Below are 27,915 nucleotides of genomic sequence, written 5' to 3'. Positions count from 1 at the left end.
ATCCCTAATTGGAATGTGGCACAACTAACTCCAAATACCAGTCTAAGATGTTAGCTGAGGGCACTTTACACCTTTTCACAATGTTTTCAAATCCTGATCTGACATGTATCCAAAAAAATAAAGGACCACAATAATCCCTAACATTCATAGAACTTCCGTGAACGCTTTCCTTCCACACTCACCAGACTCACATGAGACATATGTCTGGACCACTTTGCTATCATCAATTGACGTGAAGCCAGCACTCATTTTCTGCATCATGTAGTGTTTCTAAAGTCAGTCTAGCTATTGCGTCAACAAAGTTAGCCAATATTTTAGTACATTTTTATTTCTCTGGCAAATTTGACCTATATAGACATGATTGGCTCCGATTTTGTTTGGTTGTCTGACACAAAGGCGGCACCAATTTACTTAAAGGAAAAGTATCCTGTAAGTTTGCAGAGCACGTGCTTCCTGACAGCTAGCAATTGTGATCCTTCACATAGTGCATCAAGTACCCTGTATGTTTCCGCAGCATTACACACAGTCAGCAACTTAGCTGGCAGATGTTGTACAAATCATCTGATGTCACTACAGAGCATTTAATCGTGCACATTTACATGATTAGTACTCACCAACAGGGCCACCAATCACGATTCCCAGGTGGTCCAAGGAATCTTGCTCCCTGGTGATGAGGTCAGCCCACCGGTGCTTCAGCTGGTGGCATACACGCACTGCGGGTGATGCAGCACCTTTCCCCACCGGATTCTGCGCGCCTCAATGTGATACCCCTGTATCATCAGTGGTAGGAAATGGCACACAAGCAATATAAAGCCCCCCAACTCCTCCTCACCCATCCTGCCAAGACGTGGCCTACCAGACATATTGGCAATGAAAAGAGGAATAGGGGTTAAAGAAGTAGAAAGGGGAAAAGGGGGAAAGTAGGGGTACAAAAAAAAGATGAAAAGTAAACTTAACCACTAAAAGAGCCCAACTATCCCCAAACTAGCACTACCCACAACAGACTCCCACAAACAACAAAAACACTAGAATACTGGACAAATGTAAACAAAACACAGTAGGACACTATACAACAACAATATTTATTTCACAAAATGACATTTGAGATAGCACACGGGACATATAAGCACAAAATCACTGGACACCACTCTGAAAACAGCCACACAGTCTAGAAGGTTCACAGACCGCAAAGTGAAAGTGAAAGTACACCCACTGTACATAATCTGTAAACAAGATATCCTATGACATCACTTCCTGCATAAAATGGCCGCGTTTTTCTCGTTATGCGTTATATTTTTTCACGCATACAGTTTGTGCGTCATATTTTTCGACGCACAGGAGTGAAAATTAGGCCACATCCAAATAATAGTAAATAGTCTGTACAATTATTTAGATGCAACCTAATTTTCACTCCTGTGCATCAAAAAAATAACGCACAATCTGTATTGGTGGAAAAAAATGACGCATAACGCTAGCAACGTGAACATTTCAGTGCATGAACTGGTTTTGGCATTTTTTCAGTTTTTATGTTATGTTACATTTGGGACACATCAGAGATAGGCTGATTGCACCCACTATGGTGTTGATGGTGTATGTTCACATGTGAGACATCATACTGCAGCTAACCATGACCCGCTACTTCCTTAACAGGGTTTTGATGGTTGGCTGACGCACTAGATGGCCATATGTGTGGCCTACATATATGTCTTGCACAATTTGGGCATGTTTGGCATCAGGAGAGGATAGTAATGTGACGCACATATGTACAATACCTCAATACATATGGCTCAATGTGTGTGCAGTGGCAACTAATGTAGTTGTTGACCGAGTGTGTGTGCATCACATGATGCATTATTGAGCATATGCATGTATGAATGTGAAGTCAATGTGTCCAAACCTTAGGTGCAAGCCATTGTGGAAATAAGAGAGGACATGTGTTAGTCATACATGTGGCAACATCCGTTATGTGCACTTCCAAGATTTTGGGTAATGTAGACACCACAAATGACAAAGCATGCACCAGATAGATGGCAGACGCTTGTTCATGTCAATGGTCCACAATTTCACCATCCTATGTCCTAGATGTTTGGTAACAGCTTCCTAGGCACTTGTTGGTGAATCCCACAGTGAGTCAGACACATGCATTCAGGAAGTGGGTACCATGTAGTTGGCCCAGACAGCCAAAGGTGAACCACAAATGTATGATGACGCCACAGTTAAGGTCATATAACGGACCCACAACTCTCCAGTGGCTGTGGTGGACCAGCAGACGAGGCAGCACGTGTCCACATATTTCCAGTGATCAATTGCACAGAGGTGTCTTGTTCATGTGTGTGGTCCAATGTTGATCCTGTATATTTTTAGGGGTGTATGTTGTCACAGTTAGGTCCAGGTCTCATCATGAGTCAGTGGCAGCTATTCCTGTATCTACTGAGTATCCTTTGTTGATCAATGTGAGTAAAGTGGATGAGGACATGAGAACCTACATGGGGATGGTCCCAACCTGTCACTGAAGACGTGTAATGAGACTGTCAACAGGGCAACCTTGGTGTGCTGAGTGAGATAATGTCTCAGGTGTCATGTTCTGGCAGGTGTCATTACAACATTTGTACACAGGTTGGCCTCTGCAATTCCCACTGCATCTGTGAACATCATAGCCTCTGTGCTGATTATTCTCGCAGCTATTCACCACACACAGCCCATCAAAATGTCGTGAGCAATATAATTCTGTGTGTGAACTGTCATGGTCCTGATATGTGTGTATTTTTCATGGACATTATCAGAGGTTGGTGGTTTTGATGAAGGCCCCATACCCAATCCCTGCATACGGCCCTGGGACACTGTCACACTTTGTCGTTCATGCATAAATGGGACCCAGACAAGGGATGGGCCATGAATTTTGGTATTCACAGAGGATTAAACTCATATGGTACAATTAAAAGGCAGATTATGCTATACAATGTATTTGGGTATGCATTGATGAAGCACAAGCCCAAATACCCTCTGAGGAATGAGAGGTTTGGTAAATCAAGTGTGGTACATATGTAGCCACAGGGAAACTTTAGGGTTACGCACAGGCAGATGCCAGTCAGGCTGACAGGATGCAGGGTCAATCAGGATCCAGCAATTTCACAAGTTACATAATCAGTGGTCTGACTAAGACTGTTTGGAGGACGAACTAGACAGTTGACATGTAAAACTGTGTATTTCCTGTGTTTTTTAGGTGACACATGAACCCAAGGGCTGTGTTACACGGCTTAATTAGCAGCAATGCTTAACGGTGTATTTGACAAAATGGCAACTCCTATGCTGTTCCAGGCATCAGCAAGGGCAGTGCTTGTTGAAATGGGTGGTGTGCATGGAGGTGATCACAGGTGTGGGCTGCATCAGTTTCTCATAAGTCCTGTAGGTGAGATTTGCATTCTAATGGCCAACAGACATTTTCACACGGGAAGCAATCTACAGGTGCTAGCAGGGCTTGGAAACTAGAAGCCAGTGTATTAATTGACCTGACGTCCATGCAGTCAGATGTTCTATGACAATGGTATACCATAGGAAAGGGTGTAGCACGCTGGATTGCTATTGACAAGCTGTGTGTGTAGAGGAGGGAATATCGGGGTACACATATTACTATTCCAGGGACATCTTCAGACAGGTGGGTTGTGACCAGGTGCATGGGTGTGTTAGGAGCTAGGAAATGGGCTGACATGTACATGGAATGTCATGTTCGCAATGCTGCTCATATGCGTGGCAATTGTGCTGTCTATGTTCTGCTTATATGGAACTCTAGTCAAAGATAGTCCTTGCAAAGATTGGATGCAGTTGGACTTACTGCTGTCAAGGGTCTGGTCATACATTCCTGTTACTGATGCAAAAGCACATCAACTGCCTCATGTATGAGGCTTGTTTTCCCCTTATTGTGTGATGGTGTCTTAGTTGTGAGCCATATGCTGCGATGAACCATGTTTCCAACATGTATGTGTGAAATAGTTGTGGGCCTCTGCTATTGCCCTTCAAAGGTGAAATGAACAGGATATATGTCATTTACAGTGTGTGTGTATATGACTGTTGTATCGTATGCATTAGATTTGCTCTGGGATTTTCAGGGTCCTAATCAGTGTATCAGCAATGCTCCATGAGGCAACACTCTTATTCTGATAGTTAGAGATAAAGGTGTGCAAAAATGAATAGCCAAACCATGATATGGTGATTATTATAGGTGTTTATTTAAATTAGTTCATAAAATGGTGATTATATTTAAAATAAATTGTTCACGATATGTTGCCGCCTGCGTAAACCAGTGGCCGTGTTTTGTTGTTCCCCCTCATGTTGCAGGCCACCATCATCCTCTTCCTTCTCTTCAGGCATGTGTGGCTCTGGTTCCAGGAGGGAAATGTTCCTTTTTATGCACATGTTAGAATGATCTTACAGACCATTTCCTGCGAATATAGGAGGCTACCACCAGTGATGTCGAGGCACCGGAATCTCGACTTGAGGATGCCGAAGGTCTTCTCGACTATGGTGCGTGTCCTCCTATGTGCGTAATTGTAGGCACGCTCTGCTGCAGTACTCGGGTTGCCAATAGGTGTCATTATCCATGCTGGATGCCATACCCCTGATCAGCTGCAAGAGAAAATGAATGGGATCATGTTGATGTAGCTAGCCCCATTTAAATCACCTTGCATGGCAGTAGTTGTCTTATGTTGTCTGTGACTCTTTTGTGTTATTATGTCGCATCCTAGGCTTGTAGGATGTACCATCCTCATTGTGTTGTTTCCTTGGCTGAATGAGTGTTTGGCTGCTAACCAGTTGTCAGCAGTATGTTTTGGGATTTGCTGTACAGTGTGCCCTCCCTAGCATTGTGATTTGTGATACAGGTGTCCCTGTGTCTTCACTGAGGGTAAGATGATAGTTCCATACACAGGTTAAAATTTACAGTGGTGGTAACTCGTTCATATCAATTTACCCTGGACATCCCATACCTTTAGACTTATGCAATGGAGTAATGTAAACATAATTGAGACGCTTACAATTTGGAAGGTGACATTTAGGCAACCCACTCCAAACGTTGTGATCATTGACGTCTTAACATTAGGCTGTACAGTAATTTCAGATGTGTGACAGGTTCAATGGTGACCTAAGGAACATGGATAGTGGTGTCACAACCTCAGTGTGTTCCTATTGACATGTTGCTGTTGTGGTGTATGTGTTGTGTGTCCTAGAGGGTTACTGTGCAGTGTGTATATAAGTAGGTTTTTGTACTTCCCAACAAGTAGTCCATTGCCAGACCGTCCATCCTGGAAGTGTTGATTGATGGTGCTGTGGCGAAAGATGAATGAGTCATGGACACTCCCAGGATATTTTGCCACAATGTTGGTGATCAATCCTTGGTGATCAACAATGGCCTGCACATTGATGGAATATGTGTGCTTCCTGTTGCGGTAGAGGTGTTCAGTTGCAGCAGGTGGCACAAGGCGTACATGTGTGCAGTTGATTGCACCAAGGACGTGTGGGAAGCCACTAATGAGGTAGAACCCCTGTTTTGTTTCCTGCTGCTTCTGTAGTGTGTTAGGGAAGCAGATGTGGCGGGTGTGAGTCCAATGATGGCATCCAGTACTTTGGGCAAAAAGGCAGAGAATGAAGGCTGTGATATTCCGGCAACCAGGGCACCAGTTGTTTGAAAAGAGCCACTTGCCAGCATGTGAAGTACGGCAAGCAGCTTGGTTTCTGTTGGGATGGTGCGGGGTGTCAGCAAGGTGGGTGCCAACTGTGGCTCAATGTTGCGCAGCAGCTGCTGAATGGCCTGCCAGTTCAACCTGTACCTCTGGATGATGTCATGTTCCCTGAGGCCATGAAGGGTTGTCCTGGTGCGGAATATCCTCTCCTGCCTTCTGCGCTGACTTTGGGGTCCCTGCTGGTGTTGTGGTAGCTGCTGCTGTTGCTACTGGGTTCTGCATGCACGCTGGATGAGAAGCACCTCCACGTCTCCCTTTTGCTGCTCTGCTGCTCTGCTGTTACTTCTGTGTGTTCTGATTAAATACAGGTGTGTTTGCTCCATTTTAATGCCTGCCCTGACCCAGACGTTAAATTTTGATGCAAATCGGGCTGTGCGTCATTTTCCGGCTCTGCCTCCCGGCCATGTGTCATTTTTGCCCGAAAGCATAAATACGACGCACGGCCGTTTAAGTCATTTTTTGGACGGGAACGCCTACCTTGCATATAATTAACGCAAGGCGGGTTGCCGCATCCAAAACATGACGCAGATGGTGGAATTTTGTCGTCCTCGGGTTCAGGCGTCAAAGTTTAAATACGGGGCAAGGTTTGCGCTGAATATGCGTCAACATTTTTTACGCACATTCGGCGCAGACGGAGTATAAATATGCCCCTTAGTAACCTGGGCATATATTGTGCACTTTACTAGGCACTTACAAGTAAATTAAATCTGTCAGTTATGGTTCTGCCAATGTTACCGTGTTTAGAGTACAGAGCACCTGCACTTTAGCACCAACAGCAGTGGTAAAGTGCGCAGAATCCTGAAGCAAGCAAAAATGAAATCAGAAAAACAGGTGAAGGCAAAAAGTCAGGGGAAACTGTGGCAAGGATGCCAGGTCTAACAGTAGTCTTTTAAAGTTCCAGCACAAACCAAAAAAAAGCAGGAAGAGCAAAGGAGCATGGAGGAGAGACAGAAACATAGCAAAGAAGATGAAAAGGAAAGGGCAGTATTATATCTGGCTCTTGTACAGACAGCACAATGGGTGGCTGGCTTGAAGGTTTCTTTATTTGTGTTTGTGCCTCATTAAGGGCCAGATTTACAAGAAACTGGTGCATCAGGACTGATGCACCAGTTTGCTTGCGTCACGCCTACCCCACCTAACGACACCATGTGTGCGCCATATTTATAATGCAGTGCACCATGGCAGACGTTAGGCCAATAGTGTCAGAATTATTTACGCTACTGTGGTGCTTTGCTCCACTAGCATCAAACGTTTTGACGTTAGTGGAGCAAAGTACAAGGAGGCCCATAGGTCCATATCGGTACGTGATTTTAATGGCTGCTTTGAGCAGGTGTTAAAAATGACGTCAAAAATGGAGCAGTGAAAACTTGTAGATTTTACTGCACCATTTTTGTGGGCCTCCTAACGCTGGAACACCCCCTTGCATACATTAGGCCTGATGCAGGCTTAATGTGGCGCAAGGGGTTGCAAAGTGGCACAGTGCATGCATGCGCCACTTGGTGAATATGGTGCAACAAAATTTGACTCTTTGAGCCACATTAGTGTAATAAATTATGCTAGTGTGGCGCAAGGAAGTGCTAGGGCCTTGAAAATCTGGCCCCAAGTTTACAATGTTCCACTTATGAGAAGCTTACATTGTGCCTTCTTCGATCCCCTTCCTTCTCCGCCCCATTACTTCCTATTGCTTCCCTTTTTCTGAAAGTTCCTCTTTGAGGTCAGCAGCTAGACCACTGACCTCCTCTCTTCTAATTTCGACATTACAAGTAGTGGGTAGCCTTGTGGGGGAATCAAATGAAAAGGATACAGTATGATAGGGTGTCTAGAAAAAAATAGAAAAGGTGTAAGTGAAGCATGAAGGAAAGGAGAAGCTAAATAGTGAGACAGAAAATTCTGAGGGATCATTTCAGACTGATATGGAGAAGATCTCCTGCCAAATAGAGAAAGATTTTTTTTAAACTGACAATTTGAACAACATGAGGAGGAAGGGTGGAGGGGAGAGATGAGAAGATTGTTGACAGACTGTCGAAGAGAAAACAGGGGGCCATGTAAAAAGGAAAAGGGGGAGTTTGGGGCTCTCCTGACAATCAGGTATAATGTAGCGAAAGACCTGATGAGTAGAATAAGGATGAAAGCAGATGGGTGAGGAGGCACTGGGCTGAGAAAAATAGAGATAAAAGAAGAATGAAGGGAATTAAGACCAATAAGATCATAGTGCAAAACCAGTTTTATAACTTTATATTTTTTTCTAGATGAAATGCATTCACTTAGCTAGATTGTATAACTATAAATCCCAGACATTTTGAAAACCTATAGAAGTGGGTAGGACAGAATATGTTTGCTAGATCCAGATTCTTCATGCTGTTTTTTTTCACCAAGTTTAGCTCACATGAAACTGTAATTAAAATAGTCTCTTCAAAATACAGCTCTATTTGGACATTGAGGGCCTAATTCACAAAGGTGAATTTACAAGTTTGTGTAAGTTTACCCTTTTTAATACTCACAAAACTGCGTTTTATAGTAAGTTTACGAGTGCCGCATCTCCGCAGTTGGGGATCAAGAACTCGTCACATTTCTGGATCTGGTTTTTGAATGCCTGGGACATTTAAGTATAACAGAAGGGATGCCAGACTCTTGTACGGTTCTACCTGTAATGCAGATCGCGCCAGTGCTACATGTAACAACATCTCGATCTCAAGAGGCCATTTCCTTATTTGCATGGGGGCGTGGCCGCATGGAAATAAGGAACCACTTTGCCTCTGCTACCCTGCTGTGTTATAGCTGTGTGGGCAGAGGCAAAGAAAATGGCAGGTGGTGAAGTCATTGCCCCAGTGCTTAATTTGTAAATAAAAAGGTGTCGGTGCTCAAAGCCCTCCTCTTAAACACGCGGCTGCTACAATTATATGTGTGAACATGGAATACTGAGGCAGCGTAACCCTGAAGCCATCTAGGCCTCTTCAATCCATATAAAGCCACCCCGACCCTCCAACTCACTCTTGCAGCTTTCTACTTTCTCCCTTTGTGACGCATTTTCGTTTTTCCCTTCATCGACCTTTCCCATATGTGTCTTTTGCTCTCAGCAAATGCTTGAGGCAGAAGAATAAGCCCCGGCCCTCAAAAATAAGTGATGGTGCTCAGCACCGGACACAACAAGCACAATTTAAGCACTGCCCCCTTGAGAGCACCCCTGTGGAACTGGGAAAAGGGGATCCTATGGCCCCCCAAAGACAGAATTCTGTGACCCTTCACACTCATTCCTCCCTTGCACCTCCTTTCTCACTATCTCTCATTCTTTCTGTCCTTCGCCCCTCCCTCTTTTTATCTCTCCCTCTTTCACGTCCTTTATTACTTTTGGCATCAGTCTTCAGTCATCTCTCATTTCCTTTCGTGCTCTTCTGTTCCTTCCTTACTCTTTCACCTCCTTTCTCATTCTTGTCTCTCACAACTCCCACTCACTCTTTCTCTTCCACACATCCTACTTTCACCTCTTACCTCACTCCTCCTCAGACCTCATCCCCTTTCTCCCTTCCTCTCTCTGAAGCTTTCACTAGCCCTCCTCACTCTCCCACCCAACTCCTGGTTGAAAAAATCTGACTCATTTTAAGATTGCAGGTTAATTGCTTGGTTCTTGAGCCAACTAAAATCCACTTATCATAACAAAACCTACAAAACATCTTTAAAATTACAATTCCCTGTTGAACACTTCAGCTTTGGACTGCCTGGGTAATGGTGACAGACGGAGAGGAGGGGAGCGGTAACTGCTGGGTCTATAATTGCATTTTCTGTCAGCCTGTCACCACAGGCATGTGAGGGGGCGTAAGGTTGGAATCTGTACGCTTCTATGTTCCTTTATGTGGCTTTGTTCTATGTTTTCTTTTCTGGCTTGTTTTTCTGATTATACTTATTCTGGTTAATTACATTAATCCCCCATTCAAAGAGTCTTCTCTGTTAACGAGGTGAACAACTCATGTGAAAAAGAATAGTTCATATTGTCTTCTGTGCTTAACACTTAAGTTGCATGGGAACCATCTGCACAAGAAAGGGAAGTCATTTTGCAGAAAGAAATACACATTACCAAACCTTGCATAAATACCACTTGCCCAGTTTCACATGGTGACTATCGCGTACAGTTGGGGCCTATGGGTTTATTGACTATATGTGCCAGGTGGAAAAAGGGTGAAAAATTGTACTAGTTACAAATGCCAGCTGCATGGTCTCTGGGTCTGATCTACAGACCATCCAGGCAACCTAGGTATCACCCTCGACAACACACTGACCATGAAACGACAAGTCAAAGCAGTCACCTCCTCCTGCTTCCACACCCTTCGCATGCTCTGCAGAATCTTCAGATGGATCCCAGACAACATCAGAGAAAACATCACCCACGCCCTCGTCACCAGCTGCCTCGACTATTGCTCTATGCAAGCATCTCCTCCCAGCTCCTCAAAATACTTCATACCATACAGAATGTGGCAGCCAGAGTCATCCTGCACCTCCCCAAATGGACTCACATTACCCCCCACTTCAGAAACAAGATCTTCATGCATGCCTACAAAGCGCAACACGATCAAGGACTGTCCTACACCAACAATCTAATCTCAAAACACCTGTGCCTCTCCTCTCTTGCCCGCTTGCACACCCCTCTCATCCATTGTAGCTGTGAGGGTGTGCTTCTTTTCCTACATTGTCACCAAGATCTGGAACTACCTGCCCCCCCACCTCTGAACAACACCTCCCTGGCAGACTTCAGTAAGAAACTCAAGACCTGGCTGTTCAACATAGACTTGGCACCCTCAGTGCCCAGATACCGGGTGACAGTGCTGTGCTTTACAAATGCTGATTGATTGATTGAAACCAATAGACAATATTAGACACCAATAAACTGCTCAATAATGCAACTAAAGATTTCAATATAGCAACTTACTATGTGGCAAAAATATGTCCAGTAGATCCCAATTGTAACCAGCCAACTGTAATCACTGGCCATCTTTGATAATTGCCTTTCCACTGTGGGCTTTGGGTTAGTGGCTAGTCTGAAAGGCTCCATGGCCTCAAGCTAATCATGACGTGCCAGTGCCTGCATGCTGGTGAATGAACTGGATGCTTCACTGAATCAAAGCAATGCCATGCTACAAGTTGCTCTTTCTTTTGGGCTGAAAAAGCAAATAATCAGTCAAATGGTGCTAGAGCACTTGTGTGGCACATGCATGCACGAGGCTTTATCGGCAGGTGACTACTGCTGGTCAAGGCCAAATTTAGGGGGTGATTCTAACCCTGGCGGTCGGTGTTAAAGCGGCGGCCAACCCGCCAACATACTGGCGGTAAAAAAAATGGGATTCTGACCCTGGCGGGAACCGCCAACACAGACAGCCACCTTAACACTCCGACCGCCACGGCGGTACAAACAAACAGCGCGGCGGTCACCGCCAACAGACAGGCGGCAGACAATGTACCGCCCACACTATTCCAACTCACCAATCCGCCACCTTTTCCGGGGCGGGAGCACCGCCGATAAAAACACGGCGGAAACAGACTACGGACGGGAAAACGCTCACCACTACGCACTCCAGGAGGAAGGAGGACAGCATGGAACCCGAATTAAACATCCTACCTGCTCTCGTCTACCTTCTCATCTACCACGAGTACGAAGTCCGGCGCAGACGACAACGGTGAGTACTGCACCTACGACACACGGGAGGGGGAGGACGAAAGGTTACGGCCACACACATATGCGACCCCCCCCCCAACTATGTACTCACCAATGCAGCGCACCAAGTCACAGTGACACCACCCAAACACCCCTGAAAAATGCTAGGACATAATCATATTTGGAATAAATATTTATGTACCAAAAAGCTCCAGAAAATTAGCGTACAACCATGAAAGATATCCACAACAAAACTAATTACACACACATCAGTGTATAACTGAAGTACCAAGTCCTGCACAACCTACGATTTCAGCATGTCCGTGGGCCAAAGTCTTGAGAAACAAGGGCAAAGCCCACACAGGAGACCTGAGTCCTTTGGAGAGAACACTGCAGGGGCATCAGATGTAAAAACTACAGGCACCTCAGGGGGAAGGGAAGAGGGGGGCACCACAGCCACATGAGTCCACGACGCCAGATCCACGAGGAGCCACCATGCCCACTGGACCATCCTGGGGAGTGCAAAGCCACAGTCTCTCAAGGTCTCTACAGTGGGTGGGCTGCCCACTGGGCCATCCTGGGGAGTGCAAAGCCACAGTCTCTCAATGTCTCTACAGTGGGTGGGCTGCCCACTGGGCCATCCTGGGGAGTGCAAAGCCACAGTCTCTCAATGTCTCTACAGTGGGTGGGCTGCCCACTGGGCCATCCTGGGGAGTGCAAAGCCACAGTCTCTCAATGTCTCTACAGTGGGTGGGCTGCCCACTGGGCCATCCTGGGGAGTGCAAAGCCACAGTCCATCAGGTGGATGACAGTCTCCACTGGTCAAGGAGGAGGCATGGTGGGCACAGTGAACCATAAACGGTGCTTGCGACGGCGGTGCCCAGCGGAGCGGTGCTTGAGAGGAAGGGCCCAGCGGAGCGGTGCTTGAGAAGAAGGGCCCAGCGGAGCGGTGCTTGAGACGGCGGGGCCCAGCGGAGCGGTGCTTGAGAAGAAGGGCCCAGAGGAGCGGTGCTTGAGAAGAAGGGCCCAGCGGAGCGGTGCTTGAGACGGCGGGGCCCAGCGGAGCAGTGCTTGAGAAGAAGGGCCCAGCGGAGCGGTGCTTGAGAAGAAGGGCCCAGCGGAGCGGTGCTTGAGACGGCGGGGCCCAGCGGAGCGGTGCTTGAGAAGAAGGGCCCAGCGGAGCGGTGCTTGAGACGGCGGGGCCCAGCGGAGCGGTGCTTGAGAAGAAGGGCCCAGCGGAGCGGTGCTTGAGAAGAAGGGCCCAGCGGAGCGGTGCTTGAGACGGCGGGGCCCAGCGGAGCGGTGCTTGAGAAGAAGGGCCCAGCGGAGCGGTGCTTGAGAGGAAGGGCCCAGCGGAGCGGTGCTTGAGACGGCGGGGCCCAGCGGAGCGGTGCTTGAGAGGAAGGGCCCAGCGGAGCGGTGCTTGAGAAGAAGGGCCCAGCGGAGCGGTGCTTGAGACGGCGGGGCCCAGCGGAGCGGTGCTTGAGAAGAAGGGCCCAGCGGAGCGGTGCTTGAGAAGAAGGGCCCAGCGGAGCGGTGCTTGAGACGGCGGGGCCCAGCGGAGCGGTGCTTGAGAAGAAGGGCCCAGCGGAGCGGTGCTTGAGAGGAAGGGCCCAGCGGAGCGGTGCTTGAGACGGCGGGGCCCAGCGGAGCGGTGCTTGAGAGGAAGGGCCCAGCGGAGCGGTGCTTGAGAAGAAGGGCCCAGCGGAGCGGTGCTTGAGACGGCATGGCCCAGCGGAGCGGTGCTTGAGAAGAAGGGCCCAGCGGAGCGGTGCTTGAGAAGAAGGGCCCAGCGGAGCGGTGCTTGAGACGGCGGGGCCCAGCGGAGCGGTGCTTGAGAAGAAGGGCCCAGCGGAGCGGTGCCTGAGAGGAAGGGCCCAGCGGAGCGGTGCTTGAGACGGCGGGGCCCAGCGGAGCGGTGCTTGAGACGGCGGGGCCCAGCGGAGCGGTGCTTGAGACGGCGGGGCCCTGTTCAGCGGTGCTCTTCTCCACCGCGGGCCCTGTTCAGCGGTGCCTATCTCCACGGCGGGGCCCTGTTCAGCGGTGCTCTTCTGCACCGCGGGCCCTGTTCAGCGGTGCTCATCCAGCAGGTCAAGGGAGCCAGACCTGGCCTCGACTCCCTGCTCAGTCGCCCTCGGACCGTGACGTTTCTGGACCCTTCGGGGACGGACTCCTGGCCTCCTTAGTGTCCTCCTTCCCAGCTGGGATGTGGCATGTGGGGTCCACCTTCTCCGCGCTCCTGCTGCCCTTCCGCTCCTTTGATGGGGCTCTTGGGCCCTTGCCTCCCCCAGATGGTGTGGGTGGTGAAGTGGCCGCACATTGCTCTTTGGGGGCAGCCCTGTCGGTCCTCGCACGCCGGTCCTTGGTTTTGCGGGTCCTCTTGCCGGGGGGGGGCTGGACGTGTCCTTGCTGCAGCTCGATGTGTCACTGCTGGCAAAGGGTGGGCTCCAGAACCCAGGCACAACAGTGACACCCGAAGCTGGGCTGGTGGTGGCTGCGGTGCTCTTGGGACTCTTTGAAGATGGATGGGGGAGGTCATCGGGGGGAAAGAGGTTAAGGTTAGCCAGGAAAAGTTTTTTAGGGCCAAGGTAAAGGGTTGGAGGAGTGGAGATGGAAGTGGAGGTAGAGGAGGTGGTTGTAGGAGAGTCAGGTGTGCTGTCATTGGGTGAAGGTGCTGGTGCTGTAGGCTGTCGTGAGGTGGATGGCTGTTGGGTGGGTGGCTGCCTGCGTTTGTGTGTCTTGGAAGAGGGGGTGACAGACACAGTGGGAGAGGACACAGGGGACGTGTACATGGCAGTGGGGGTGGTGACTGCACGAGTGTGGACTGTACTGGAGGGTGAGGTGGTGATGGAAGCACTGGCTGATGTTGGGGTGCATGCAGGTGTGAGTGTAGACGTCACAGGGAGGGAGGAGGGAGACGAGGAGGAGGGGGACACAGGGGTGGCAGTGGCTGTTGGCATGTCTGCATCTGGGTGTTGCTCGGGTGAGTGTTTGCGGGATCTGTGGTGCTTGTGTTTGGATGAGCTGCTCTTGGGTGTTGAGGTGTGTGCAGGCTGGTCTGATGGTGTGGATGGGATAGGCTGAGGAACAGGAGACAGAGACAGGCTGGAGGCAGTCAGAAGAGGGAGGCTGGAAACAGGGACAATGGCTGCCGTCAGTGCTGAGGCCAGAGCAGTGAACGCTCGTTGATGGGCAGCCTGACCCGAATGAATGCCCTCCAGGTACGCATTGCTCTGTTGCACTTCCCTTTGCACACCCTGGATGGCATTCAAAAGGGTCGTCTGCCCAACAATGAGCGTCCTTACCAGGTCAATGAGCTCCGCACTGAGGGCAGCAGGGGCAACAGGGGCAGGGGCTGAGGTGCCTGGGGCGAAGGAGACGCGCGCCTTCCTGGGCGAACCGGCACGGAGCGAAGACTGAGGGGCTGCTGGGAGGGCGGGGCTGGTGCGCTGGGTGGCAGCTGTACCTGTAGAGGCGGGGGGCACGGATGTTGCCGCCACCCCTAGGGAGCTCCCATCCGAGGACGTGTCGCTTTCGCTGCTCTCACCAGCGGTCCCCGTCGTGGTGCTCCCCTCGCCCTCCGGATCACTGGTGCCCTCGGTGTCTGTTCCTGGGCCCACCGGGGCCTTGTGTCCTGCAGCTCCCTCGTGCTCCGATGCCATATCTCCTCCGCCTGATGATGCTAATGCACACATGCACAAGAAGATGAAGAGAAAGGGTGGGGGGAGAAAAAAGAAGACCAGGTTGAGTGCATGCAATGTCAACACCGTTGGCGGAGAGGACAGACACAGGTGCCTAATGCACTAAGCCGCGCATTCGGGGTACACTACTCAGTACTACTGACTAAGACAACAGGCCAAGAGACGTCAAACGCGCACATGGGAGATGCTGGACCTTCAATGGCTGTACTTGTCACCCTACCGAGGTGGGGGCCGGGGGCACAGGGCCATGCCTAAGGGAGAGGACTACACTACAGAAAGCGCCCTGGCCTAATGTCACCCACAGCCCTCCTCCCCCACCCAGACGCCTCCACTGCGCAGAAAGATAGGAGAATGTGCTGATACTCACCCCCTTGTGTCTGCTGTGATGTCTTAAAGCGCCCATCCAATTCAGGGTAGGCCACCGCCAGGATCCGGGACATCAGGGGGGTCATGGTGCGACTGGCACCCCTCCTAGGTTGGGAGGCCATCCCCAGCAGTGTTTCTGCGGTCTTCCTTGTTCCGCGGCGGATGTCCTCCCACCTCTTGCGGCAGTGGGTGCCCCGTCTGTTGTGGACCCCCAAGGTCCGGACTTCCTTGGCGATGGCACGCCAAATGTCGATCTTCTGATGGGCGCTGACCTATTAGACATGTACAGGGTGGAAAGGAGGAACTCATCAATGACCTGCATGTTAGATGTAATTGGCCCCCCCCCACCCACTTTGCCATATGGCACATGCTCTCATCTGTCGGGCGTTGCACTCCTCATTCGCCCCCCACCCCACCAACTTACATCCACCCCAATCCACACAGGCATAGCCCATTCCATTAGCACCCGGTGTACTCACTTGTTGGTCTGGAGGACCGTAGAGTAGCGCATACTGGGGGAGGACCCCATCCACGAGCTTGTCCAACTCTTCAGACGTGAAGGCAGGGGCCCTTTCCCCAGGCGCAGCAGCCATTGTATCTTCCAGACCGAGGTCACAGCAGCACTTGCAGTATAGGTCCTCTCCTGTGGATGATCAGGTCTCGAGTGATTAAGCAGATAGAAAATGGCGGTCACGTCCGCGGCGGAGCGTACCGCGGCGGTGCGTACCGCGACCGCCGGCGCACTTCGTTATTGGCTGCTGAAACCCATAGGCTTCAATGTTAACCAATGCGGCTTTGCGCCGCGGTCTGCGACCGCCTACCGCCACGGTGTGCCCCGCCAGCGCATTGACCTCACATCCCATTGTCCCACTTCACAGGTCAGGCAGCCGCCATTTCAAGGGCCCACATGGCTTAATTTTGACTGCGACACACAGGCCTAGGCCTTGCATTGCCACACATACACGCCTTTCAACCCATTGCCATTCTTTAACTGTGCAAGCTGTCTGTACATACCTGTGTTTTGGCTGACTCTGTGCTCCATGTTGTCCTTCCTAGGCACCGTCCGCTGGGACTTGCGATGAGAAGGAGGAATCCTCGCGTGTACCGACCGCTGGTGGACCTGTCGACAATGGAAGAACGCCATATAATACTTCGATACAGACTTGACCGTGCCACTATCCATGAACTGTGTGCCCAGCTGGAGCCAGCCCTGATGTCCCCCATCCGCCAACCCACAGGGATTCCCCCTCTGGTGCAGGTTTTGTCAGTCCTCCATTTTTTGGCCAGTGGGTCATTCCAGACCACAGTGGCCATGTCATCTGGAATGTCTCAGCCTATGTTTTCTAAGATTTTGAGCAGAGTGTTGTCTGCCCTGATGAAACTCATGCGGAGCTACATCATTTTCCCCGAGGAGGGTGACTTGCCTACAGTGAAGGGTGATTTCTATGCCCTTGGACACATCCCCAACATCATTGGTGCCATTGATGGGACCCATGTGGCTTTGGTACCCCCAAAAGACGATGAGCAGGTGTTCCGAAACAGAAAAAATTATCATTCGATGAATGTCCAGGTGGTCTGTTTGGCTGACCAGTACATCTCCCATGTAAATGCCAAGTTCCCTGGGTCAGTGCATGACGCGTATGTGATGCGAAATAGCAGCATCCCCTATGTGATGGAGCAGCTACAGAGACAACGTGTGTGGCTAATAGGTGACTCTGGTTACCCCAACCTGCCGTGGCTACTGACCCCAGTAAGGAATCCCCGGACAAGGGCAGAGGAACGCTACAATGAGGCCCATGGGCGGCGTACTAGGAGGGTGATTGAGCGAACCTTTGGCCTCCTGAAGGCCAGGTTTAGGTGCCTGCATATGACTGGTGGATCCCTAATGTACTCACCAAAGAAGGTGTGCCATATCATCGTGGCCTGCTGTATGCTTCACAACCTGGCTTTGCGACGCCAGGTGCCTTTCCTGCAGGAGGATGGTCCAGATGGTGGTGTTGTAGAAGCCGTGGAGCCTGTGGAGAGTGAAGAGGAGGAAGACTCAGAGGACGACACAGACAATAGGGATAGAGTGATGCAACAGTATTTCCAGTGACACCCAGGTAAGATTCACCCACGCCATTTCCCAATTGCTTCTAGCCTCCTGCATCTGTACTTTCTGTAGTTCCCCACAGATGTTTTTCAGTAATTTTTGCCTTTCCCTTCCCTTCTCAGTGCTGTCTGACTCAGTACCTGACTTCTGCTTGGTTCGCCCATGAAATACAGCGTATTGACATTGGTATGTTGTCATGACTAATTGACAGAACAGAAATTGAACAGTGATATGTAATACATTTGTTAATAAGACAGCATGACTCAAAACAGATTATTGTGCAAAATGTGATTTATTTACAGTGCTAGATATCGGTACATGTGATTCTAAGGGTGATGGGTGGGGGTGGAGGAATATCCATGGCAGAGTCCAGTTCTCAGTCTCACAGGTGCATTGTTCTTTTGCCTGGGGAAGGATGGAGCATAGGCAGTTCATGGTTGGACAGGGTGGCAATGTGGGACAGTGGGAAGAGTTCAGGGGGTATGTCCTGCTGGCGGGGGTCTTGACATCCTACTCTGTCTTTTTCTTTGGTCTCAGGCTCCTCTTACGGGGTGGTTGTTCTTCAGCAGGAGGTGGGGTTCTGGGGGGCTGTCGAGGTGTTGGGACCTCCTGTCCACTAGCGCCGGCGGAGGTGGTAGGCTGTTCCTGGTCCGGCCTAGTGACAGGGGCCCTGTGTGGTGCACCATGGTCCCGCAACGCGTCCTCTATCCTGTGGAGGGCCAGGACGATGGTCCCCATTGCGGTCCCGATGATTCTCAGCTCCTCCCTGAACCCCATGTAGCGTTCTTCCTGCTGTGCCTGGACCTCAGTGAACCTGGCCAGTACCGTCGCCATCGTTTCTTGGGAGTGGTGGTAGGCTGCCATGATGGTGGTGAGGGCCTCTTGGAGAGTGGGTTCCCTGGGCCTCTCCTCCCCCCCCTGTCGCACAGCAGCCCTCCGAGCTGCCCGGTTTCCCCCGGCCTCTGTCCCCTGGCCGGTGTGCCCGCTCCCACTGCCCCCAGGTCCCTGTTGTTGTTGGGGTGTTGGGTTAGCCTGGGTGCCCTGTAGTGGCGGACACACCGCTGATTGAGCTGTCCTAGAGACAGAGGCGTGGGCCCGCTGGGTGGGAGCTGTGCTGGTGTCGGCAGAGGGGGTCGGGTCTGGTGTGGCCTGTAGCTGCCTGAGGGGAACCGACTGCCCAGAGGTCCCCGATGGTCCGGGCTGGTCATCAGGTTCACTGTCGACAGAGCTGCTATCCTCAGTGTGGGCCTGTTCCGGTGGTGGGATGGACAGTTCTGGACCCTCCTGGCTGGTGTGTTGTCGTTCGGGTCCTGCATGGGGTAAGAGAGTTTGGTTATTGTTTCTGTGTGTGCAATAGCGTGCCCTTGTTCCCCAGTGCAGGCATTCCCTTGAGGGAGGTGTTGTGAGGGTATTTAGTGGGGGGGAGGGGTTAGTGCAGTGGTCATGCATAGGTGATGGGTGCCCATGATTTGTGTTATCATGCAGGAGTTGGTGTTGGGATGGGTGGGTTGTGCTGGTGAGACATTGTCAGGGAGGATATGTGCTGGGGGGTTGGGGGTGAGGGTGGGGGTGTGGGTTGGCATGCTGGTGGGGTGGGGGGGATATAGTAGTTGAGATGGGACTTACCAGAGTCCATTCCTCCGGCTACTCCAGCGAGGCCCTGAGGATGCAGGATGTTCAAGACCTCTTGCTCCCACGATGTAAATTCGGGAGGGGTGGGTGGGGGTCCGCCGCCAGTCTTCTGGACCGCGATGTTGTGCCTGGAGACCATCGATCGGACCTTCCCCCGTAGGTCGTTCCATCTTTTGCGGATGTCCTCCCTATTCCTGGGATGCTGTCCCACCGCGTTGACCCTGTCCACGATCCGCTGCCATAGCTCCGCCTTCCTGGCTATACTGGTGTGCTGCACCTGCGAGCCGAAGAGCTGGGGTTCCACTCTTAGGATTTCCTCCACCATGACCCGGAGTTCTTGGTCCGAAAAGCGTGGGTGCCTTTGGGGTGCCATGGGGTGGTGTGGGTGAGGTGTGGGGTGGTGTATGTGATGATGAGTATGTTGGTGTGTGGTCCTTTGTGCTACTATGTGGTGTGTGTGATGGTGTAGTGTGCCTCAGTGTGTCTTGCTCTGGATTGTCTGCTGTGTCTCTCTCTCCTTCTCTCAGTAATTATGGTCGCAGGGGTTTGTGGGTGATGTGGGTGTGTGTTTTATAGTTGGTTGATTGTGTGGGAGTGGTGTGTGTATGTGTATCAGGTGTGTGTATTTCAAATTGTCCAATGTGGCTGTGTTTTGGTGATGTGTGTGTATTCTGATCGCGGCGGTGTGTAGCGCCAATGGAATACCGCGTTTGAATGACCGCCGTGTGGATTCGTGGGTCGTAATGGCATGGGCGTATTTCTGTTGGCGTGACGGTGGAGGTTTGGTCATCTCCAGTTTATCGCTGCCCGCCGATGTGGCGGGCTGCAGTGGAGGACGGATTTTTGGAGGTTTGGCTGTTGTGGGTCAGAATGACCGTGGCGGTTGACCGCGGCCGCGGCGGTGTTATGGCGGTTTTATGACCGGCGGTAAGGGCATTTTACCGCCGAGGTCAGAATCACCCCCTTAGTTCCTTGCTGAAAGGAGGAAAAGTAGCTCAGGGAAAGAAGAAAGCGTGAACTTCAGACTATCACTGCATCACCATACTAAGCAGCGCTCACTCAGGCTAACCATGGATGGACATCACCTTCAATTCCACCTGTGTGCAGCTCCTGTCTCACAGCTCTTGGTACTAGGTGAGTAGGAGCACGAAGAATGGAGAGGAGCATAAGAGGACAGGAGTTAGGCAGTAGTGCAGCAATGATGCCACTGGCTCCAGTGCAAGCAAGTAAAACTGTCCCTTTGACTACTTTTATGGTAGTAAAATTCAGCACTTAGACCTATAGCTCTTAAATACTGAAGCTAGAGGGGAAAATGTTGAATCCAAAATATCAAGAGGTAAGTTTACATTTTCTATACCTAACACCACATTTATTTAACTTGACAGTATATATCTTTAAGGTACGTAGATGTGGAAGTAGGAATAGTAAATTTATACTTCCTTCATATCTACTTACCTTTCGATATTTTGATCTTCGAAATCTTGTCCCCAATCTCCTTGTATCTTGATATTCTTAGCACTGATATTCAGTAGTACAATCTGTGACAGTACATACTAAGGGGGTTATTACAACTTTGGAGGAGGTGTTAATCTGTCCCAAAAGTGACGGTAAAGTGACGGATATTCCACCAGCCGTATTACGAGTTCCATAGGATATAATGGACTCGTAATACGGCTGGTGGTATATCCGTCACTTTACCGTCACTTTTGGGATGGATTAACACCTCCTCCAAAGTTGTAATAACCCCCTAAGTCAAGTTCAAACGTGCCAAACATGCAAATGTGTGTTGATGCAGGGGCAAAGAAGACTCCTGCAAATCCATAGTCCCTGTAACCTAACAGCAGTTCCAATGTTTCTGACTTGTGTATATATAATAAATAAATAAATTGAACCACTACTTCTATGAGGACCATCATCTGGGGCAGTTAATGGGGACTATCAACACTGTTAGCTCATTGCTATCATGATGACAAACACTGAGGGGGTTATTCTAACTTTGGAGGAGTGTTAATCCGTCCCAAAAGTGACGGTAAAGTGACGGATATACCACCAGCCGTATTACGAGTTCCATATGATATAATGGACTCGTAATACGGCTGGTGGTAAATCCGTCACTTTTCCGTCACTTTTGGGACGGATTAACACCTCCTCCAAAGTTAGAATAACCCCCTGACTGTGTTAAGCATAAGTGATCAACCATGATCAGTGGACATTTTGAGAAGTTCTGTGCCATACTTGAGAGACACTTCCTGGAGGATAGCATATTTAGCTTCAAATCTTTAGCTACACAAAAGGTTTTGATGGACTCTTACTTGGCCTGGATGTAATGATGGGTATTATGTCCTAAAAAGAGATTTAAGGCTGGTGCTATATTTCGCAGCATGGTACTTTGAATAGGCATTTATTCGGTGGGATAGACTTTACCAGGTAGGCATTGTGTAGGAAATCGGGTTACTAGTTGAGGGGGTGTAATCCTACTCAAATAGAAAACCGCTATTTTTGTCAGAGTGGAACACAAATAGACCCCAAATTGACCTGTGTTAAATCTCTGGTGACTTGGCACAAAAGCAGTCAAGCTTAGCTTTCAGCCAATTTGTAAAGTATTTATGCAGCAACTAAAACCATAATAAAGTAAAAACCCAACATAAGAAAAATCCCACACCAATTTAGAAAATGTAAAATTCAATAAATTATTTGACAACAAAATTACGAAAATCCAATCAGTAAAATTGGAGATATGTCATTTTAAAGGTTGAGGTAACAAATAGTGCTTAAAAACACAAAGCGCCATCTGTGGTAATCTGTCTCGTTGGACTGTGACAAACTCTTAAGTTCAGGGTTACTGCAATGGTGCATATGCCTGATACAGGGACCTAGTTAGGGCAACAGAACAAAGTGCCTTAAATCCTGGTCGCGCTGCGTTGTGAGGTTCTGTGTCAAGGATATATCATGCAACAGTGATTCAGGGCTTCGATGCTAGGCCCTGTGTTGAGGGTTCATCACACAGTGGAGGTTCCAAGGACTTGCAGGGTTGCAATGAGAGATCCTGCATTAAGGATGCATCATGCAACAGTGGTTCCCAGGAGCTCTGGGGCTGCAATGAAAGGTCGTGCGTTGAGGATGCATCGTGCAATGATGTTTTCAAGGAGCTCCAAGGGCCTATGCAGGGGATGAGTCATGTAATGGCGGTTCCGATTCAAGGTTGCAATGTGTTCTGCTTGGACCACAGCTGGGCTGGTGGAGCACCTTCAGGCCCATTCCCAAAGGTCCAGGACTGTGTGGTACTGTTGGACCTGGCCTATCACGGTCTGCACGTCTCCTACCACCATAGGCTGCAGTAATTGGAGGGTCACCTGGTTTCTTACCGGTTCTGGTCTGGCCAAGATAACGTCGATCCCTTCTGGTAGCCACGGTGCTGCTGACCGGAAAAAACACCAAGGCAGACCATACCTTCCAGAAGGAGCCCCAGAGAAAAAACCCAAGTAATGGGAAAAAACCTCTATTACAGGAACTCCTGAAAAAGAGGAAAAAACAATGAAAAAAAGGCAAACAATAGAGGTCAAAACTGCAGGGAAGAAGCAGGAGCAAGTAGAAAACTGGAAACAGGAGTGAGGATCACAACCAAAATGTATGTGTGTTTTGCAACGCAAAGAAAGAAGGAACTGCAGTGCTTATATACCATTACACAGGAAGTGACAAAACAGGAAAACAAATGACACCATCTTGGATTGGGAAAGGCTACATAGAAATGAATGGGAAGAAAAGCCAAGTAGAAAAGAAAAGACACAATGCATGCTGGGAAGACAACCACGACAGAAGAAGACAATATGGAGACCCAAGAAGAAAGAAAACAAGAAGAAAGAAGACATAGAAGAACAAGAAGGAAAAAGAACTGAGTAGGTTAGTTGCGGGGAAGGTCAGGGAGGCTGCCAATGCCCAATGTGTGAACCGGAACTTGAAATGAGACTCCTGGACCGCATTGCGCATGGAAATTCAGTCCGATAACAAAAGACGTGCTGTGGTGGTTCCGGAGTCCGCAGTAGTCAACGGCGTCACATGGCCCTTTTTTGCAGGGTTATCCCCAAGCTTTTTACCTTCTATTTTGTTGGACCTGTTTTTGTTGGCCTTAGGACTTTGGGAACTCTACCGCTGCTAACTAGTGCTAAAGTGCTAATGCTAAAGTGCATATGCTCTCTGTCCAAAATATGTTGATGATTGGTTTATCCATGACTTGCATTTTTGATTTACTAGTAAGCCCCTAGTATAGTGCAACTGGTATGCCCACGGCCTGTAAATCAAATGCTACTAGTGGGCTAGCAGCATTGATTGTGCCAACTACATGACCAGCCCTGTAAACATGTCTAAGTTCTGCCATTGCAATGTCTGTGAGTGCAGTTTTAAACAGCCATGTCGACATGGCAAGTGCACCCATAAGGTAGGCCCAAGGCATCCCCCTGGGCAGGGTACAGGGTATTTAAAATGTAAGACATGTACTGGTGTGGTTTACATGTCCTGATAGTGAAATACTGCTAAGTTCAGTTTTCAAAATTGCAAATACTATCTCTCCCATTGGGTAACATTGGGATTGCCCTGAAATATTTTTTAAGTGTAATTTCCCATTGGAAGCAGTTTGAGAGAATTGTCTATCTAGCTGGTGAGGCAAGACATTGGAAACCACCTATGTCAGAAGGCCACTTAGGAGCTTTGAATAGTCATCTAGTATAGTCATACTAGACTGAAACCCATCACCACTTTGCTTAATCCTGTTTATGGTGGACCTTCAATTAAACCTGTTTTAATATACCCTTCTTCTTTCAGGTGAAAATACTTCACCTCATCAATATGCGTGTCTGCCCACCCCCTTAAGTTCTGCTATTTGTCATCTTTGTAAACTATCAAAGTGTCAAAAAGGTACCCTGTGGCAGAGAGCTCCTGTTGAGGTTGCTAGATTACTCTCTCTCTCTCTCTCTCTCTCTCTATATATATATATATATATATATATATATATATATATATATATACATGGGGACTGGCAGACAGTCTGTGGTCATGAACAGTCATGTTTGAGTGACTTCAGCTAGGTCCAATGTGAACTTAAGGCCCATTTTCGCAGACCAAGATAGGCTTTTACATATGCATTATTTTCCACATTGTCAAACTTCTGTATAAGGGAAGCCTTTGCATTCTTAGCCAATTTCAAAACAGCTCCACTTCCAGGGTAGAACCCTTGACTTTTAAATTACTGTGCTTAAAGATAATGTTGAAAGTTGACAGTGACGGCACACCTTAAATTTTGGCGCTAATATATTTTGGATTTTATGGTGTAGTTGCTATAAATGTACCAGCCTTAACCCCTGTTCATTTGTTTGAGAATTTAGGGGGTCATTCTAAGCTTGGCGGGCGGCGGTCGCCGCCCGCCAAGCGGGAACTGCCAGAAGACCGTACCGCGGTCAAAAGACCGCAGCGGTCATTCTGGGTTTCCCACTGGGCTGGCGGGCGACCGCCAAAAGGCCGCCCGCCAGCCCAGTGGGAAACACCCCTCCACGAGGAAGCCGGCTCCGAATGGAGCCGGCGGAGTGAAAGGTGTGCGACGGGTGCAGTAGCACCCGTCGTGAATTTCAGTGTCTGCTAAGCAGACACTGAAATTCAAAGTGGGGCCCTCTTACAGGGGCCCCTGCAGTGCCCATGCCATTGGCATGGGCACTGCAGGGGCCCCCAGGGGCCCCATGACACCCCATACCGCCATCCTTTTCCTGGCGGCCGAAACCGCCAGGAACAGGATGGCGGTATGGGGGTAGGAATCCCCATGGCTGCGCAGCAAGCTGCGCCGCCATGGAGGATTCCCATGGGCAGCGGAAAGTCGGCGGTACACCACTGACTTTCCGTTTCTGGCCGCGGCTGTACCGCCGCGGTCAGAATGCCCAAAGGAGCACCGCCAGCCTGTTGGCGGTGCTCCCGCGGACCCCGACCCAGGCGGTTTTTACCGCCAGGGTCGGAATCACCCCCTTAATGTTTTTTTATTTAGATGAAGAATTTGTTGAGGAACATTTCAAGTTTTGTGTATCATTTTTTAATGTGTGTAGATGTGATACATGTTGTACTCTGATTATGTGTATCTGAGCGCTTGATGATTAGTATGAGGTCCATCTCAATGTGGCTGTTTTGAGCCTCTAATTGGGGATGTGTGGGTATTTGTTGTATGCATCTGGATGTTGGATCATGTTTGGTGTTGTGTTTTAGTGCCTGATTATGTTTAGATGACTAAGTCAGGCGAAGAAGGTGGCGGATGCCAGAGAGTGCTTGCACATCTGCAAAGCGTATGTCAATAGTGAAATCCGAGCGAAGTCATAAAATTTAAACAATATAGGGGGTTATTCTAACTTTGGAGGAGGTGTTACTCTGTCCCAAAAGTGACGGAAAAGTGACGGATTTACCACCAGCCGTATTACGAGTCCATTATATCCTATGGAACTCGTAATACGGCTGGTGGTGTATCCGTCACTTTACCGTCACTTTTGGGACGGATTAACACTCCTCCAAAGTTAGAATAACCCCCATAGTGTTGGGTGCCAGGCTAGCCCTAACACCTGCCACCACAGGTGACGGAGGGCCACACACTGAAGAGTGGGTGGTTACCTAAATATTGAAAGAAGAGTGGCCAGGGCACACCAATAGCATGAATCCTGATCCTGATAATGTTCAAGAATAGGTAGAAAGTTCGTTCTTGGAAGATGATGTGTAGATATTTATTATAAGTGCAGGTAGAAAGTAGAAATCTCAATCAAAAGACTGTGTTGTACAAAATGACCATGTGTCCAGAGCAGCCAGATGGTGATAAATGGCCAAAGTTACAATAGGATGTTCGAATGTAACAATAAGTCCATACAGCAAAACAGCCAACACGTGTTTCGTCTTCAAGACTTTGTCAAGGCTTCAGATGTATATAAAACATTATATGTAAACACGAAAGGTACATAGATCAAGCTGCTGGTAGTCATGAGTCCTTGGGAGAAATCAAATAGCATAGGCAAATGATGGCCATGATAAGCCTCAAGTATTTGTGCCAAAACCCCGACGCGCGCGGCACGGGTTTATTCGCTCCACAGATACTTGTTGGCTGTTTTGCTGTATGGACTTATTGTTACATTCCAACATCCTATTGTAACTTTGACCATTTATCATCATCTGGCTGCTCTGGACACATGGGGCCTCATTATGACCCTGGCGGGCGGCGGAGGCCGCCCGCCAGGATGCCGCCCTCCAAAATACCGCGCCGCGGTCAAAAGACCGCGGCGGGTATTACAAGTTTTCCCCTGGGCTGGCGGGCGGTTGCTGAAAAACCGCCCGCCAGCCCACGGGAAAACGACCTTCCCACGAGGATGCCGGCTCGTAATCGAGCCAGCGGAGTGGGAAGGTGCGACGGATGCAGTGGCACCCGTCGCGTATTTCAGTGTCTGCAAGGCAGACACTGAAATACTTTGCGGGGCCCTCTTACGGGGGCCCCTGCCGTGCCCATGCCATTGGCATGGGCACGGCAGGGGCCCCCAGGGGCCCCGCGACCCCCCCTACCGCCATCCTGTTCATGGCGGCTTTCCCGCCATGAACAGGATGGCGGTAGGGGGGGTCAGAATCCTCATGGCTGCGGAGCGCGCTCCGCAGCCATGGAGGATTCACACGAGCAGCGGAAAGTCAGCGGGAGACCGCTGACTTTCCGCTTCTGACCGCGGCTGAACCGCCGCGGTCAGAATGCTCGTTGGAGCACCGCCAGCCTGTTGGCGGTGCTCCCGTGGTCGGTGGCCCTGGCGGCCACCGGCCGCCAGGGTCAGAATGACCCTCATGGTCATTTTGTACAACGCAGTCTTTTGATTGAGATTTCTACTTTCTACCTGCACTTATAATAAATATCTACACATCATCTTCCAAGAACGAACTTTCTACTTATTCTTGAACATTATCAGGATCAGGATTCATGCTATTGGTGTGCCCTGGCCACTCTTCTTTCAATGTTTAGATGACTAATAGTGTTCATGGGTGTTTTATGATGTGGTTGTGAGTCTAAAGTTGTGTATGTGTTTCTAATTGTGTGCTTTTGCACCTAATTTTGTCCCTGTGGCTGTTGAATGGTACCTATGGAAGTCTGAATAGTGTGAGTGAGTGTCTGATTAATACATACAGGTATTATTTTGTGTTATAGGTGTGTCTGATGTGGAGAACAGGCTTCAGAAAAGTACATGCAGTAGCTTGACGGTAGGTTTTTGGGCATTTGATGATGGATGTGTAGGTTTCTGATGTTGAGTTTGCAGGGGTGGCTAATAGTGGATGTGAAGTCATCTAATGGTTTGTATAGGTGTCAGGTAGTGGCTGTGTGGGTGTTTTATGGTATGGTGGTGTTAGTGTCAGTGTTTAATTTGTAAATAAAAACGTGCCGGCGCCCAAAGCCCTCCTTTTGAACACGCGGCTGCTGCATTTAAATGTGCAAACATTGAATACGGAGACAAAGTAATACTCAAGCCATCTTGGGCCTCTTCAATCCACTTAAAGCCACTCCCTGCCTCTTCAGGTCACTCTTGCCGCTTTCTGCTTTCTCCCATTGTGACGCTTTTTCATTTTTTTCTTTCTCCGTCTTTCCCATATGTGTCTTTTGCTTGCAATAAATGCTTGATGCAGCAAAATGAGTGCTGGCCCTCAAAAATAAGTGCTGGTGCTCCACACAAGCAACAACAAGCACAAATCAAGCACTGGTTA

The sequence above is a fragment of the Pleurodeles waltl genome, chromosome 9 (assembly GCF_031143425.1).
Source record: "Pleurodeles waltl isolate 20211129_DDA chromosome 9, aPleWal1.hap1.20221129, whole genome shotgun sequence".
In the NCBI taxonomy this organism is placed as follows: Eukaryota; Metazoa; Chordata; class Amphibia; order Caudata; family Salamandridae; genus Pleurodeles; species Pleurodeles waltl.
Note: the sequence above shows the minus strand (reverse complement) of the source record.